A 19,615-nucleotide genomic window follows, 5' to 3' on the forward strand; every position below is an offset into this window, starting at 1 on the left:
TTTTAGTTTTTAAACCAAATATTAAGCTTTTTTTGGTGTTCGAAACCAAATATGTTTGAATATTTTTGGTTTTGTTGTAGTTATTGAGAAAATTATGATGAGAATATTGGTGTTGGATCTCCCAGGATGCATTATTTTCATCATAACTATATCCATTATTAAAGAAACTATAGAGAGTTTGTGTTACATTGCTATGATAATTATTGTAGTAGTAGCTAGTGGTAAAAAGTAGTAGCTATACATTAGTGGAATGGATTTGAAACTGTGTTAACGATTATTCTATTATTTCATCGATATTTTGACCAGGCTAACATGAGTCTTTTTATAGTTTATATATGACATATCTTTTTTGACGTTGTTAATAGTTTATATATGACATCTCTGTTTTGACGTTGTTACTGTTTTTAGAATGATTTATTGTTAATTTGTTCTTATCATTTAATTATATCTTTTTTTCCTTTCCTCACTGGGCAATTTTTCCCTACTGGAGCCCTTGGGCGTGTAGCATCTTGCTTTTCCAACTCGGGTTGTAGCTTGGCTGGTAATAATGATAATAATAATCTATAAGATATATAACTTTTTTTTAGATATATCTAGTTCAAGTTGTTCCCTATTCTATTAAATTAAAATAGCAAAGGTCATACTATTTAATCATTTAACAAAATAGAGAAAGTGATAATAGCAAGACAAAGGCTCATCAAGGTGAGCCGCTCTGAGCGCCGGACTTTCTTGACTGTTATTTCCAAGAATTATTTTATATTCTCAAGTATCTGTTTGTTTTCATTAGGAAGGGGGTCTTGTGTTGCATAGGGAGGCAAGGAGGGGGGGGGGGGCGGTTTCCTTACGCTTGTGCTGCTCTTGGTGTAATACGTGGCGGTTTGCATTGAAAGTCTCAGTTTCACAAATCGATATTTGTTGATTTTTATGTTGTGAAATATTTTTAGTAGGGACTTAACACTGTTTTCTTTATTGTTTTTGTATTATTTTCTTTATTGTTTTTATATTATTTCCTTTATGCAACTTTTGGTTCATTACGTGACGGTTTTGTATTGAAAATCTCAGTTTCACAAATCGATATTTGTTGCTTTTTATGTTGTGAAATATTTTTAGTAGGGACTTTACACTATTTTTTTATTGTTTTTATATTATTTTCTTTATTGTTTTTATATTATTTCCTTTATGCTACTTAGTATTGAAAGTCTAAGTTTCACTAATCGATATTTGTTGCTTTTTATGTTGTGAAATATTTTTAGTAGGGACTTTACACTATTTTTTTTGTTTTTATATTATTTTCTTTATTGTTTTTATATTATTTCCTTTATGCTACTTAGTATTGAAAGTCTAAGTTTCACTAATCGATATTTGTTGCTTTTTATGTTGTGAAATATTTTTAGTAGGGACTTTACACTATTTTTTTTTATTGTTTTTATATTATTTTCTTTATTGTTTTTATATTATTTCCTTTATGCTACTTAGTATTGAAAGTCTAAGTTTCACTAATCGATATTTGTTGATTTTTATGTTGTGAAATATTTTTCGTAGGGACTTTACGCTATTTTTTTTTTATATATTCTTTATTGTTTGTATATTTTCTTTATTGTTTTAATGTTTATTTCTAATTATTTTGCCATACCCAACAAATATTATCACTGGCCTTCGTGTTCAATATGATGTTAGATAATACGTGCTGCATAGAGAGGCAACGGGTTGTGTGTATTCCATACGCTTGTGCTGCGGTTAAGTCTTGGAAACCATCCGTTTCAGAAACCGATATTTTTTTTTTTTTTTATGTTGTGAAATATTTTTAGTAGGGACTTGACATTATTTAAGTGATTTTTTATATTAATTTATTTACTAGTGTAATGTTTATTTAAGGCGTTATTTTTAATTTTATTGCCATTTCCATCAATGTTTATTATAGCTTTATTTTTAATTATATTGCCATTCCCATTAATGTTTATTTAAGGCGTAATTTTTAATAATATTGCCATACCCAACAAATATTATCACTGGCCTTCGTGTACAATATGATGTGGGATAACATGACTATATATGTAGCAAGAAGTTTGATAATATGCTGATTATCCTTAACAGTTTAATGAGAGAGAGAGAGAGAGAGAGAGAGAGAGAGAGAGAGAGAGAGAGAGAGAGAGAGAGAGAGAGAGAGAGAGAGAGAGAAATAATCAAGCAAATTACTTCCGTGGTGTTTTCTTGGCGTGAACTTTATATTTAGACCTTCATCAAAACTGTAACCAATTGTTGAATCATTGAGGAAGTTGTTTTTACTATTTTAATGTATATTTGTCTATGTGTATGTGTATATATATATGTATATATATATATATATATATATATATATATATATATATATATATGTGTGTGTGTGTGTGTGTGTGTGTGTGCGTGTGTATATATGTGTGCATATATATATATATATATATATATATATATATATATATATATATATATATATATATATACTGTATATATATACATACATGTAAATGCATACACATTTAATTGTGCGTTATTTATTCAAGTATATGTGGTAATAGTTATGTGTGACCTGATTTTTTTTTTCTAATGGCCTAAATTCGTCGCCTGGATATTACGATTCCTAATTTAATCTTAAAATTAAATCGTTTCTTAGTAGAGCACATTATTAAAAGAAATATTATCAATTGGTTCTTGTCGTATATTAGAATTTCCAATGGAGTTACGGCTGTAATATTTGATTTCTTATGATTCACTTTTCAGTAGCAATTTTTTTTTTCATTTTAAAAATTAAAATAGTTTTTATTCAGAGTTCCCGTTTTTATCTTCGTTCAATTTATTTTTTATCTGAATCATGTACAGAAAATTCTAGAATCAGTATTATTACGAAAGTTTTCATTTGAGAATGATTTTTTATATTATTTTTTTTTTTCAAGTTTTCCTGTAGATATTTTATACGTAACCACACGGAAAGTATACCTTAAAAAAGCCTGACTTGTGGGAAATGTGATTACACATTTTTTTTTATTATTTTTCCACATTTCATGTCGATAAGGAAAACGAGATTTGCACCCTGAGGCTTTGGAACGCTGTCGACATAATGAACACACACCTCCCCCCTCCCTCATCTCTTCATCTCTTCCCCCCCTCCCTCAAACTTTCTTTTCTTCTCTTCCTCTTTTATCAGCTTCCACGTCACTCTCTCCGCCTCTCCATCGACTATCTTACTCCCTTACCTATCACACCCTTCCCCTCTGCAAAATCCTGGTAACTTTTGTCTGACGTAATTACGAAATTTCCTTCTATTTTTTTTTCTTGTTTTCCTGCTACGGACACCCCCCCCCCCCTCCAACATGAAGGGATCACACCTCCCTTCATCTTTATATTCTTCTCTCAGTAAAGATGAGAACTGGAATTTCCCATTCTGTCCAAAGTGTTCTAAAGTATGTTTATTTTTTCTTGTCTTGACACAATTACGAAATTTTCTTCTATCTTTTTCCTTGTTTTCCTGCTTCTGACACCCCCAACACGAAGGGATCACCTCCCACACAAAGGGATCACAACCCCCCTCATTTTTTTCTTCTTACTGTAAAGATGAAAACTGGATTTTCCTACTCTGTCCAAAGTGTTTCAAGTTTTTTTTTTCTAACATAATTACAAAACTTCCTATTTTTTCTTGTTTTCCTGTTACGCACCCCCCCCCCCCCCCCCATGAAGGAATCACCTCCCCCCGGAAGGGGTTACACCTCCCTCATTTTTTATTCTTTGTTCTGTAAAGATGAAAACTGGATTTTCCTACTCTGTCCAAAGTGTTCTAAGTATTTTTTTTTTCGTCTGACGTAATTGCAAAACTTCTAATTTTTCTTGTTTTGCTGCTCTGGACCTCCACTGCGTCAGCCATCCCTCAAAGGGTTTAAACCCTCCTCAATTTTATTCTTTTTTCTTTAAAGATGAGGTCTGGATTTTCCTACTGTGTTCAAAGAGTGTTCAAAGTATGTTTGAAGTTGTTCTTAAGTTCTAACCAAGTGCATGCCTGTTCAAAGAGAGGTTTTTAGTCACGCACGTCCTATTGAGAGACATATGCACACAAGCCACAGGAAATGACCATGCAGTCATGCCTAGGACATTTGTTAATGAGTGAATAAGAAATTTATTACGCTTTTACTATCAAGGTTTGCTTCCTTTAAATATTTTCAGGTATAAGTTCTATGTGTTCCTTATTTTAAGGAATTATTAGAAATTTTATTTCATGTTCAATTTTTTTTAATGATGCGCATTTGCACCGACTCGTAGGGGTGCCCTTTTAGCTTGGAAAAGTTTCCTGATCGCTGATTGGTTAAAGCCATCTTCTCCAACCAATCAGCGATCAGGAAACTTTTCCGAGCTAAAAGGGCACCCCTGCGAGTCGGTGCAAATCTGGCTAACTAAAAAGAATTGATTATAGTGTACCGGAGCTGTCAGAAAGGACGTCTAACTATTTAGATTCACTCTCTCTCTCTCTCTCTCTCTCTCTCTCTCTCTCTCTCTCTCTCTCTCTCTCTCTCTCTCTCTCTCTCTCTCTCTTCCCTAACTACAACCCGCTGGTTCAACAATACGTGGAAGTGTGTGGTTTCCAAATGTACCTCAGGGTACCCCCTCTCACCCTGGTATGACTACTCCCTCCCTCTTTAAGCGTGACTGGAGAAAATATATATTATATATTCATATATATATATGTATATATATATATATATATATATATATATATATATATATATATATATAGAGAGAGAGAGAGAGAGAGAGAGAGAGAGAGAGAGAGAGAGAGAGAGAGAGAGAGAGAGAATCTTTATTATATAGGATAGGTTATCATTTTCAGATAAGGCAATTTACAGTGAATGATAAAAATTAATCTTTGCATTGTCAGCAGTTTGTAACAGTAGGTTGTTGCGTCATTAACCTGAGTGACGAATTTCCATGTGGTCACGGCGTAATTGCACATACCGAATCCATTACCATCATTTCCTTTTCCCCCAAATTAATTTTTCAACATTACATACCGCCGAACTACGCACTAAACGACTCCGTCCTCCGAATTTCATGAGATAAGATAAAACTAGAAAAAAATGGAACTAGAAACAAATGTTACCATAAGACACATGAGTGACAAACATAGACTATCTGAACCAAGAACAAATAGTAAATTTGGTGAAAGGGCTTTTAGCTACTGTGCGGCTAGGCATTATGATTAACTGCCAACTGAAATGAAGGACCTAAAGGGAGCAATTGAATTTAAGAAAAAACTAAAGACATTACTTTTCACAAGATCATATGATTTGGAAGATGCTACAATCAAAGAACTGTATAAGTTATAATGGAAATGTTTCGTTAGATGATTGATATGGACCCGCCCGAGAAGTAGTTCACTCTACTTCAGTGGAGGGTTGGATTTAAACCCAAAACAAGTAACAAGTAACATCGGGATTATGGAGTCCCTTTGCGTCAATAGGCGTAGGAGGAGATTATTATTATTATTATTACTATCCAAGCTATAACCCTAGTTGGAAAAGCAAGATGCTATAAGCCCAGGGGCTCCAACAGGGAAAAATAGCTCAGTGAGGAAAGGAAATAAGGAAATAAATAAATGAAAAGAACAAATTAACAATAAATCATTCTAAAATAAGAAACAACGTCAAAACAGACATGTCATATAATAAACTATCAACAACATCAAAAACAAATATGTCATAAATAAACTATAAACTATAAAAAGACTATGTCCGCATGATGATGATGATTATGGACACACAAAAACACGTGGATTTCACCAGACGTGATCACGCTCCGTCGAACTGCACATTCACGTCGAGGGGCTCTCTCATGCACGGACAAACAAACAGCCTTGCAAACACGCTTGCGTTTACGCACGATGCGTAGGTCAGATCACGACTTTGGATTGCCTTGGATTGCCTGATCCCACTTCACCTACTCCCTTTGTGGCCAGTCGTATTCAAACAACTGCTGCAAAGTTGGCTTGACTTTCAGATATCTTTGGGAGACATAGATCTACAAGGGAACTCTAACCCAAGACAGTGGAAGACCGTAGTTCAGAGGCTATGACACTACCCAAAACTAATCTCCCTTTTTATCCCCGTCGACGAAGTTGGGAGGAGGTTATATTTTCATCCCTGTTTGTCCATTTGTTTGTTTGTAAACCACTTTCTTGGCATAATTTTACTCATAGAGAAGTTTAACTTATAATGAATAATTGTTATGTTGAGACGTGGAAATGATTCAATTTTGAGTCCTTGGTCAAAGTTCAAGGTCGTGCAAAAGGTCGACCGAATTAACCCTGTCCTTAACCCCTATTTCGTACATGGTGTTCAGACAGACTTTAAATACGCCTGTGGTCTAAATTGAATCTGGGAAAGACACGCTGATTTAGAGAAATAAGCTGTCCTGGCGGAGGTCTGCACTCCGAGTGCTTCTTTAGTTTAATATTATGATTTTTTTCAGCGGTAACAAAAGCAAAGACAACTACAGCAACTGCTTCTGTTGCTACCATTGTTGTTTATAATAATCAGAAAAAAGAAATGTTTATTAGTAATGTATGTTATACAATCTTATGGTTTGAGACTGACCGAGTTTGATTAATGTGTTTTATTAAACAGATATCATTAGGAGCCACAATTCTCCTTTTTTATTATTCTTATAACTATTTCGGTGGTAACAAAAAGTACTACAGCAACTACTCTAATGCTGCTGTAACCTATACTGAAAATAATACAAAAAGAAATCTGTATTAACCATTTATCCTTCCATAAAGTTTTTATAGGAAATATTTATTTTAATGTTGTTACTATACTTAAGATATTTTATTTTTCTTCATTTCCTTTCCTTAACAGGGCTATTTTCCCAGTTGGAGCCCCTTGGCTTATAGCATCCTGCTTATCCAACTAGGGTTGTAGCTTAGCATTTAATAATAATAATAATAATAATAATAATAATAATAATAATAATAATAATAATATGGTGTGAGGCTGACTGAGTTTTATTAAGATATTTCATTCTAAGGTTTAATATTTCTCAGGATAAGAAATAGCCTACACTATTGGAATTAAATCACCAGAATATTCTTATGATTTATAATTTCATTCTTCAGCTCCTTTCTTGTGATCCTTTCATTCAATTACGTTAATCTTTGAACCTTAATTTTCTTTTTGATTCTCAAGGGACTTTTCCATCCCTTGCTTGTGTGACTGCCTCTCCTTCACTTAGCGTAAATGCGTTTTATCTCATTACTTCTTATATAGTTTGTTTATTTACTTATATCCATTCTTCCTTGGGCTATTATGCCTTGTGGATCCCCTGAGCTTACAGCATCCTGCTTTTCCATCTAGGGTTGTAGCTTAGCTAATAATAATAATAATAATAATAATAATAATAATAATAATAATAATGACAATAGTTATAATACTAATGATAATAATAATAGTAATGATGATATTAATGATAATAAAATGGTGTTGATGCTCTTTAAAGAAACGGCTTAAGCTCTAGAATTATTTTCAAATGGATTCTTAGTATCACGAATGGAAAGTTATCTTCTTCTTCTTCTTCTTCTTCTTCTTCTTCTTCTTCTTCTTCTTCTTCTTCTTCTTCTTCTTCTTCTTCTTCTTCTTCTTCTTTTTTTTTTTTTTGATAAGGATATAATGATATTTTAGATTCATTTAGTTCATTGATTTTAAAACGTCTGTCGAAGAGTTGACAATACAGCATATTTGAGGACTGAATATCGTGCGAATTTGTTGGTTTAAACCTGTAATAACTGTAGTACATATAGTATAGTATAGTATATATAGTATATAGTATATATATATATATATATATATATATATATATATATATATATATATATATATTCGCACCATATTCAGTCCTCAAATATGTTGTGGTGTCAACTCTTCGAAGACGTTTTAAAATCAATGAAATAAATGATATATATATATATATATATATATATATATATATATATATATATATATATATATATATATATATATATATATATATATATATATATATATATCCAATAAATAAAAACGACTCTTGATACCATTCAAGCTGGTTTCATATACAATGTTATCGGTTGTAATTTACTAAGTGGTACTAAACACACCACAATTTTAGCAATAAAACCACCATCAATGAAGTAGCCTATTCGATCGATATAGGCTTGAACAAACACCTGTGGAAACATTGATAATAACTCAGCACGTTTTAGATTGTGGCTGAATCGATTACGGAATGAATTTGGTAACACCACATTTTGAAACCACACGTCCTCCATTATGCCCAAAACATTTCGTACAAAAAGTAACGAAAAAAGAGAAAGTATTTGTTGTGAAAATCAAAATCGAATTCGTCAGAATGTCAATTTTTTGAGCATAAAGACAAAATGTATGTTTTTATTTATATCCCATGTGAGGAACGATATTTTACACAAACATTGTTCTCTAGTCTTGGGTAGTGCCATAGCCCCCATATCATGGGTTAGAGTTCCCTTGCTTGTGGGCACACTCAGGCACACTATTCTATTAGTTTCCTTATTCCCTTTCCTCACAGGGCTACTTTCCATTTTGAAGCCCTTGGGCTTATAGCATCCTGCTATTTAAACTAAGGTTGTAGTTACTCTTAGAATATTTTATTTTGATTGTTTATTCTTCTGTTGTTTATTTCCTTGTTTCCTTTCCTCACTGGGCTATTTTTCCATTTTTAAGCCCTTGGTCTTATAGCATCCTGCTTTTTCAACTAGGTTTATAGTTATCACTTCTTAGAATATTTTAGTTTGATTATTTATTCTTGTTTATTTCCTTGTTTCCATTCCTCACTGGGTTATTTTTCCATTTCGAAGCCGTTGGTCTTATAGCATCATGCTTTTCCAAATAGGCTTTTAACCTAGCTTGTAATAATACTAATAATAATAATAATAATGATAATAATAATAATGATAATAATAATAATAATAATATTATTATTATTATTATTATTATTATTATTATTATCATTATCATTATTATTATTATTATTATTTTATTATTATTATTCACTTTTCAAAATTAGCTTCCTGCCTCTGAAATACTCAGTATATAGATACTTTGATTGAAGCAGCGTAGCGATACCCATTTGTCATTTGGATTAGGATGATAATAATAGTTAATCCTGACCAGTTGCAGTCTCTCTCGTCAATGGAGTGCTTATAAAGTTTGTGGAATGAGGATGGAAAGTCCTAATATTACTGTTAATGTTATATCAATTATAATGTAAAAGTGATTATCTTAACCCAAGGAAGATCGAGACTAAATCAAAATGCACTTCGCAAAGGTCTCTTTCGAATTTATTTTGTTATAAGAAAGCTTTTCATTGTGGTGACGTAGGTAGTGTCCAGAGCGTTTGCATCCCCTTTATGGTCTTACATAAATTATTGAAAGTCAGAATATGAAGCCAAATAATAAGAAACATTAAGGGTTTTTTTTTTATTATCAAAATAATATAGATAGATTTACATTGTTTGATATTTAGTGTAAGGCAAATCAAATCTTGTTTTTAACCTTAAAGATGGATAGTGAGGAAGTTATTGCACAAATTGAAGTCTAGCTCGAAGTTTAACAAGACAATATAACTTAATTTTTGGGTACAAGGAAGTATATTGATCCTAATACACAACTAGATGCTATCTATTCATGTATATGTTTATTTATCTGTCTATCTATCTATCTGCTTATTTGGAAAAGAAAGTAAGATGTTAGGTGTATGCTAATGCTGATGAGTCTTTTTTACTTAAATATAGAATCTATTTTTGTTCCTCGTTTTTGGTCAGCTTCAACCATGAAGATACTTGTCTGCTTTTATTAAACTTCTTTTTTTTTTTTTTAATTTAATGCTGTCTTTACTTTGAAAGATTACACATTGCTGCTTTAGTGTAAAAGACAGGAACATGTTCTCTCTCTCTCTCTCTCTCTCTCTCTCTCTCTCTCTCTCTCTCTCTCTCTGTTTTCAATGATTTATACGATTCAAAAAGTTGTTTAACATGACTTCAGGAGTTCGATCAGAGCCAAAGCAAGATTACTACCTTCTGAAATTAGGTTAGACGGTAAAAGTTGCATTTGGTAAAGTATCTTCTGGGCTAAGATTTATGTATTAGCTTTTTGTTAACCAAGAGGGATTTTACTAGAGAGAAAGAGCGTGAGTGGTAGCATCTGGTTTAGGCCTCCCATCAGGTGAGAGAGAGAGAGAGAGAGAGAGAGAGAGAGAGAGAGAGAGAGAGAGAGAGATGTGTTACAAGGAGTTAGAAGGATTTAGAATTTTTTAGTCCATCCGCGGAGACTTCATTTGTTTTTTGGTAGAGCGATTTAGGTTAAGCATTTAGAGGGTTATGATCTTGTCTAACTTATTCTTGTGTTCGTTTACCGTGTTACTGTTTACTACATCCGCTGAAAGTCTATTCCAAGTGCTTGTTATTTTGTATGTAAAGAAATTGCCACATTGAGTGTCGTATCTTTTCAATTACAATGAGAGAGAGAGAGAGAGAGAGAGAGAGAGAGAGAGAGAGAGAGAGAGATTTTCTAGTTTCCATCTTTAAATCTACTTGAATGTTTTCATTTTTATTATTCTTTTTTTTGAGTGTGAGAGAGAGAGAGAGAGAGAGAGAGAGAGAGAGAGAGAGAGAGAGAGATTCTCTAGTTTCCCTCTTTAAATCTACTTAAATGTTTTAATTTTTATTATTCTATTTTTTGTGTGTGAGAGAGAGAGAGAGAGAGAGAGAGAGAGAGAGAGAGAGAGAGAGAGAGAGAGAGTTTTCCTCCATATGTTATGTGAATGATCTTTCCTCTTGAAGTCGTGTTAAAATCATCTTCCGGAATTATGAACAGAAGTCAAAGATTGAGATAACTAACTCAAATAATGTAAATGTTACGCATTGTTAGTTTAGAAGTCTGGCTCTCAAACCTGTAATTTGATGACCACTAATGACAAATTGGGATTGATATTAGTCTGATTTGAAACCTAAAGAGCCAGAAGGTAAGCGTCAGTTACAGTTATTAGAATCATGAGTCATTCTTCTGTCTGTAGTTGTCAACTGGTGAAGATTTGGACATAATGTTAATTTATTCCTAGACATGGAGCATAATGACAACTGATAGTATTGCTGCATTTTGTAAAATGATTGGTTATTATTATTATTATTATCGTCAATTTTATTAATATCATTATTATTATTATTATTATTATTATTATTATTATTAATTTTATTAATATCAATATTATTATTATTATTATTATTATTATCGTCAATTTTATTAATATTATTATTGTTATTATTAATTTTATTAATATCAATATTATTATTATTATTATTATCGTCAATTTTATTAATATCATTATTATTATTATTATTATTATTATTATTGATTTTATTAATATCAATATTATTATCATTATCGTCAATTTTATTAACATCCTTATTATTATTATTGTTATTATTATTATTATTATTATTATTATTATTATTATTAATATTATTATTATTATTATTATTATTATTATTATTATTATTATTATTATTATTACTTGCTGAGCTACAACCCTTAGTTGAAAAAACAGAATACTATAAGCCTGAGGGCTCCAACAGGGAGAATAGCCCAGTGAGGAAAGGAAATAAGGAAACTACAAGAATAGTTATTAACAATTCTTATATAGTAACAACATTAAAATGTCAAGTTTTAGTCATGCTCTCCAGATTTAGATGGATTATCTTAATATTTTTGTTTTCCAGATTTCAACAAGTGACTTGAGAGTTGTCATATTGAGTTCATTAAATTAGTACTGACTAATGCTTCAATCTCGTATTGATCATCTCCCCCCTATGATTAAGTGCAAGTGTCTGTCTATATATATATATATATATATATATATATATATATATACATATATATATATATATACACACATATATATATACATACATATATATATACATACATATATATATATATATATATATATATATATATATATATATATATATACTGTATATATATATATATATATTATATATATATAATATATATATATATATATATATATATATATATATATATGCATATATATATATATATACATATATATATATATGTATATATATATATATATATATAAGAGCAGCATTGCCAGACGTATAACGACTCGGTTTCTCCCCGTCCCTCGGGTACGGGGAGAGGCAGTAGTCATACCCTGGTGAGAGGGTGGTAGCCTGAGAGGTACTCACGAAAACCACAACGGCCCTGCTATAGTTCGGAAAGGGGAAGGTGGTGGGAAGGGTTGATTATGTGTGTGTGCATATCTAGATATTTAGCCGTTATTTTTGACGGGTCGCGTACACTAAAAATTAAATATCATCGCAGTTTTCTCTGTTTTTTGACGTGTCGTGAACTGATTCTGTTAAAGGTTTAAAGGCCACTCATGAATGGCAGAGGCAAGGGACTGTGACATTACCCTATCAAGCAGGTCAATGGCTTAGAGACTGATCATATATACATATGATCAGCACCCAAGCCCCCTCTCCACCCAAGCTAGGACCATTGAGGGCCAGGTAGTGGCTGCTGATGACTCGGCAGATAGACCTATAGGCTCCCCCAAACCTCCTCATGGTTAGCTCACAAGGATGGTGAGGTTGCAGCGACCCAATGAACTCACGAGTTTGAGCGGGACTCGAACCACAATCTGGCGGCCGTCAGTCAGGGACGTTATCACATAGGCCACCACAACTTTTGCTAGAGTTCCTTTCCTCCTCCTTCTTTGCCTGACTGACAGATTCGAAGTTGGGGGAAATGACAAAGATTCATTCGGTGTCGAAGATGATATCAAGCAAAAGTCTCGTTGGGGGATTGTGACATCTTTGGCCTGAGTTTAACAGAATGGGAAATTTTCACACACTTGTCGTCTCACGTGTTTCTCCGAAATCTGCATGAATAGTTATATTTTATTATATTCTTTATAACCAAATGATATTTCTGTACCGCTTTCGGTTTGATGTATTTTTTAATATTTGATATAAGAAGTATTAGACAAGATCTACATATAGACTTTGGTATAAGAGACCCTTAACGTGGTGAAAGGGTTTGCGTATCGCCATGATCAGCAAATCGTTACTATAGTCCATTTCTTTTAGCGAGTCATATTTGTACCGACTCGCAGCGGTGCCCTTTTAGCTCGGAAAAGTTTCCTGGTCGCTGATTGGTTGGACAAGATAACTCTAACCAATCAGCGACCAGGAAACTTTTCCGAGCTAAAAGGGCACCGTTGCGAGTCTGTGCAAATATGACTCGCTAAAAGAAATGGACTATAGTCAGAGCCTCCAATACTAGGTTGGTTTGATGTAAGTGATCACACGAATATCTCCCACTTTTACCAATCTGCAACTGGCCAGCGTGGTGATGAAAACCGGCCAAACCCCAGACATGAATAAAGACATGTCTGAGGCCTTTGTCCTGCTGGCTTCATTTGTTATTTATTTTATCAGAGAAGTCTCTGTTAGGAAAGTAAAATTGACTTATATAGTCCTGTATTTTATATTCATAAACGGTTCGTAATGCTTAAATTATGTTTTCATAGGGATTTCTGGACTATCTTATTGATGGTAAAGCTTACCTATGTAATAATAATAATAATAATAATAATAATAATAATAATAATAATAATGTTTATTGGACAAAAAATATTTACATACAAAGATTTACAAAAAGAAAAAAAAAAAGACTCCGTCCAAGCCCATGTGGAGCAGAGCTCTTCGGGCAATAATACAACTAAAATAATATCATCAATTAAGTAAAAATAAGAAATAAAGTAAATATGGATATAGATATACAAAATGTATCTATTTCTAATAACACAAGATGAAAATTTTATTATCATTATCATCTTTTTATCAAGCTTATTTTTATCACCTTGTTCAGAGCACCCACACAGCAGTGAAAGGCTGTTGAATATCTTTTTAACAAGCTTCTATGTCATCCCAATTTCCCATATTCTTGGTTGTCACGTTAACTTAAAACAGGAGTTAAAGTCCAGCCGTAGTTTCCATGTGTAAATTTTCCACCTGGTCTGGAATAGACTGGATGTTGAAATTTCCGGGTTCAACGTGTTTTTCCTCAGTATGCTGATGTGCCTGTCTCTATTTTTACTCCAATCGGTCGATATAGGATAAATTCCTGACATATTCAGCACAGGAATTATTTATACCATGAACAATTCGCTTCCTGGGGGTAACTATTTTAGCTGATAACTTTAGGTTCCACCAACGTGAGATAGCGTTTGCCAACGTGAGTTCAAATTTGCAGCAATTTTTTTTTATATTGAACAGGCTGATATAAGTATCTTTTTATAGTTTATATATGAAATATCGGTTTTTATGTTGTTAATTTTCTTAAAATATTGTATTTTGATTGATCATTACTATTCATGTAGTTTTCAAACTTGCAGCAAATGTTTTTATATTGAACAGGCTTACATAAGTCTCTTTTTATATTTTAAATAGGAAAGTTCTGTTTTAATGTTGTTAATTTTCTTAAAATATCGTATTTTGATTGTTCAATACTAATCATGTAGTTTTCAAACTTGCAGCAAATGTTTTTATATTGAACAGACTTACATAAGTCTCTTTTTATAGTTTATATAGGAAAGATCCGTTTTAATGTTATTACTTTTTTTTTAGATTATTGTATTTTAATTGTTCATTACTTCTCATATAGTTTATTTATTTTCTCATTTCCTTTCCTCACAGGGCTATTTTTTCCTCTTGGAGCCATTGGGCTTATAGATTCCTGCTTTTACAACTACATTAGCTAATAATAATAATAATAATAGTAATAATAATAATAATAATAATAATAATAATAATAATATTAATAACGATAATAATAATAATAATAATAAAAGGAAAGGAAAAGAAATATCAATAGTAATAATAGTAATAATGATAATAATAATAATAATAATAGTAATAAGAATAATAACAACAATATTAATAATAAAAGGTAATGAAAAGAAATATCAGTACACCTTGTGTAATTGTTACGAACCAATTTGTTAATGCACACAACTACTACTAAAAAAAAAAAAAAAAAAAAAAAAAAAAGATAGTTTGTAATAGCGCGTGACTCATGTAAAATTCCAGATTTAATGGCGAACATTATATACGAAATGCACTAACTGTAACCTACTAGTCTCAATTTACTGGTCGCGGCATGATCTCGTGCAGTTAAGGACGTAAATTGCAGGTTCTCAGAGAGATATTGCGTGAACACAGCCACGCAAAACCTATTCACTGCTCATCGTTTTGGGGCATTGGACCCTTGGCGAGATTCGGAAATTCCCTGGTATGTTTCAAACGGGGAAATTATGTACTTTCCTTGGAGAAGTAGAATAATGTGTTTTTTAGTTTGAATAAAAACCATGATCTAGGAAATTTCAAACAGGAAAAATATCTGTTTTGAGAAGTAGATCAAAGTGGTTTTTTTTTTTTTTTTTATAAATAAAAACTATAATTTATGAAATTTCAAATGGGAAAAATATTTACCAGAAGTAGAAAGAAGTTTTTTTTTTTATATGAATTTAAAACAATCTATGAAATTTCAAACAGGAAAATTATGTACTTTTCTTGGAGAAGTAGAACAATGTGTTTTTTTATTTTGAATAAAATCCATTATCTATGAAATGTAAAACGGGGAAAATATGTACTTTTCTTGGAGAAGTAGAACAATGTGTTTTTTTATTTTGAATAAAATCCATTATCTATGAAATGTAAAACGGGGAAAATATGTACTTTTCTTGGAGAAGTAGAACAATGTTTATTTTTTAGTTTCAATAAAAACCATAATCTATGAAATTTCAAACAGGAAAAATATCTATTTGGAGAAGTAGAACAAAGTGTTTTTTAGTTTGAATAAAAACCATAATCTATGAAATGTAAAACAGAGAAATATCTACTTTTCTTGGAGAAGTAGAACAAAGTTTTTTTAGTTTGAATAAAAACCATAATTTATGAAATTTCAAACAGGAAAAATATCTATTTGGAGAAGTAGAAAGAAGTTTTTTTTATGTGAATAAAAACTATAATCTATGAAATTTCAAACGGGAAAACCATTTACTTTTCTTGGGGAAGTAGAACAAAGTTTTTTTAGTTTGAATAAAAACCATAATTTATGAAATTTCAAATGGGAAAAATATCTACTTTTCTTGGAGAAGTAGAACAAAAGTTTTTTTTTTTTAGTTTGAATAAAAACCATAATCTATGAAATTTCAAACAAGAAAAATATCTATTTGGAGAAGTAGAACAAAGTTTTTTTTTTTTTTTTTTTTTTTTTTTTTTTTTTTTTTTTTTTAGTTTGAATAAAAACCATAATCTATGAAATTTTAAATGGGAAAAATATCTACTTTTCTTGGAGAAGTAGAATAGGTTTTTTTTTTTTTTTTTTTTTTTTAGTTTGATTAAAAATCATAATCACTGAAATTTCAAACAAGGAAAAGTATTTACGAGGAGAAATAGAACGTAGTTTTTTATGTGAATAAAAACTATAATCTACGAAATTTCAAACAGAAAAATATTTACGAGGAGAAGTAGAACGATTTTTTTTTTAAAATGTGAATAAAAACTATATTCTATACAATTTCAAACAAGAAAAATATCTATTTGGAGAAGTAGAACAGTTTTATTTTTTTTTTTTTTTTTTTTTTTTTTTTTTTTTTTTTTTTTTTAGTTTGAATAAAAACCATAATCTATGAAATTTTAAATGGGAAAAATATCTACTTTTCTTGGAGAAGTAGAATAGGTTTTTTTTTTTTTTTTTTTTTTTTAGTTTGATTAAAAATCATAATCACTGAAATTTCAAACAAGGAAAAGTATTTACGAGGAGAAATAGAACGTAGTTTTTTATGTGAATAAAAACTATAATCTACGAAATTTCAAACAGAAAAATATTTACGAGGAGAAGTAGAACGATTTTTTTTTTAAAATGTGAATAAAAACTATATTCTATACAATTTCAAACAAGAAATATATCTACTTGGAGAAGTAAAACTAAGTTTTTAATGTGTATTAAAAACCATAATCTATGAAATTTCAAACAGGAAAAATTATCTACTTGTAGACGTAGAAAGAAGTTTTTTTTTATATGAATAAAAAACACAATCTATGAAATTTCAAACAGGAAAAATTATCTACTTGTAGACGTAAAAAGAAGTTTTTTTTTATATGAATAAAAAACACAATCTATGAAATTTCAAACAGGAAAAATTATCTACTTGTAGACGTAGAAAGAAGTCTTTTTTTATATGAATAAAAAACATAATCTTTGAAATTTCAAACTGGAAAAATTATCTACTTGGAGAAGTAAAATGTTTTTTTTTATGTGAATAAAAACTATAATATGTGAAATATCTAACAGGAAAAAAATATACTTTTGTTGGAGAGGTAAAATGACATTTTTTTTTTTTTTTTTTTGTCAATTTAGGTGTTTTGTCACTATGAATCAAAACATTTTGATGTCATTGAAAGCAAATGCTAATTTTGTCAAGCTTTTAAGGAGCTAGAGAATAATGGTAATCACAAGTACTTTAGACCAGTGTTTCTCAACCTTTTTCTGGTGGTGGCCCCCTTCAATCCAGTGCAAGTTCTTGTGGCCCCTCCATGCCAACTTTGAGTTCTAATGCACCCCCCCCCCCAGCACCCGCCATCCGTCCATCACCTTAATACGCCTAGGGAAGTAGGTATATTAATGGTTCTAGCTTAAATAGTACCATGTACTCAAAACACCAATTTCAGGTATAAATCAAATAACAATATTAATTAGAAAAATATTTCATTTGAATACTTATTTTTTTTACAAAAGGAATACAAAACAAGGAATACATGTAGGTACAATTGGCTTTATCTTGAAAGGTTTCAGTGGGATCCCTGTGACTGATGCAAGGCTGCCAACTTGTCAGTGTTTGGCTTGAAAGCTGTTAGAGCGAGACGTAAATTGCCTCTCTTTTTCTATGTCAAGGTGAATTCGTGTCTTTGACAGCAGGCACATCACCCGATTGAAACCAGTCTCAACCAAGTAAGATGTGGGAAAGGCAAGTAAGAGCAACTTCACATCTTTCCAGAGTATTGGGTTACTTCTTATACATATCTTGATTCATCCACAGCTTCTGGTGTCCTCCATGCTTGAACCTTGCTTGAGCTGTTGTGTTATTCTGAAGTTCAATGAGACATTCTTGTAGGGTGACATCAACTTCAGATACATCAACAATGAAGGGATCCACAAACCAGTGTGGCACAGTCATTTGCAGTAGGTCAGAGAAGTGAGTTTCCATATCATTATGCAACTGCTTCAGATGGTCAACATTCACTGCTAGGTCATCATCAAGCAGTTTGGTGGATATAACTGCTAAGGAAGGAAACTGTGCAAACTCTCGTCTTCCAAGGTTCAATCAGAACAGCTTGAGTTTCCCTTTAAATGCAGTAATTGCCTCCTAGCAGGAAAACAGGGTGGAGTTATTTCCTTGAATCTCTTTGTTCAGAACATTTAGCTTTTCAAATATGTCTGACAGGTATAAGATGTCACTCTTTGCATCAACAAGTTTCTGTCCAAGTTCTGTCCCACTAAAGAAAGAGATAACACTCCCAAAGTGCAATAAAACGGTTCAGGCAATTACCTTTAGAAAGCCACCTGACTTCAGTGTGCAACGCATTTTCAAATTCTTCATTGTTCTTTTCACATAATTGCTGAAAGAGGCGATCTTTCTGTGGACTATTTTTTATTAAGTTGACAGCCTTGATAACATGCCCAAGTGCTTCATGCAGATGTCCTGCTAGGTTTTTGGCAACCAGGTGCTGCCGGTGAACAACACAGTGCACACAAACGACATTAGGAACAGCTTTTTTTAAGTAAGCACTGAATCTCTGATACCTTCCAATCATAACAGCAGCGCCATCTGTTGCACAAGCCACAATGTTCTTGAGTGGAATGTTGTTCCCCTCAAAATAGACCAAGTTTTTTGAAGATGGATTCACCTTTAGTGTCATTCGTTAATTTCAATGCGAAAAGCATTTCTTGACATATTTCATAAACATCAAGAAACCTGACAAATACCACCAGAAGAGCAGAATTATCAGTTAGAATTGATTCGTCGAGATGAAGCGAGAATTCATTCACCTGCAGTTTTGAAACTAATTGGCTTCCAACATCAGCTGCCATCTCATCAATATGGCGTGATACTGAGGAGTTGCTCAGAGGAATAACACTAGTTGCCTCTTGTGGACACTGATTCATGACTGTTGGAAGCACTACAGCCACAGTCGGCATGATCAGAGATTCATCGATAGTATGAGGCTTACCTGCTTTTGCAATCAAATTTTCTATCTTGTGAGAAGCCAACATCCCTCTATCTACTTTTGCCACTTTTTGGGTAAACATATGATTCACTGTCATCCTTCCTTGGAACTCATCAAGTAATTTCTTGAAGAAATCTAGCTGCTTGTCTTTCTTGTCTTTATGTGCAGTCTCCAGATGCTTTTTCAGTTTGCTGGGATGCATACTTT

This window comes from Palaemon carinicauda, chromosome 7, assembly GCF_036898095.1.
Source record: "Palaemon carinicauda isolate YSFRI2023 chromosome 7, ASM3689809v2, whole genome shotgun sequence".
Lineage (NCBI taxonomy): Eukaryota > Metazoa > Arthropoda > Malacostraca > Decapoda > Palaemonidae > Palaemon > Palaemon carinicauda.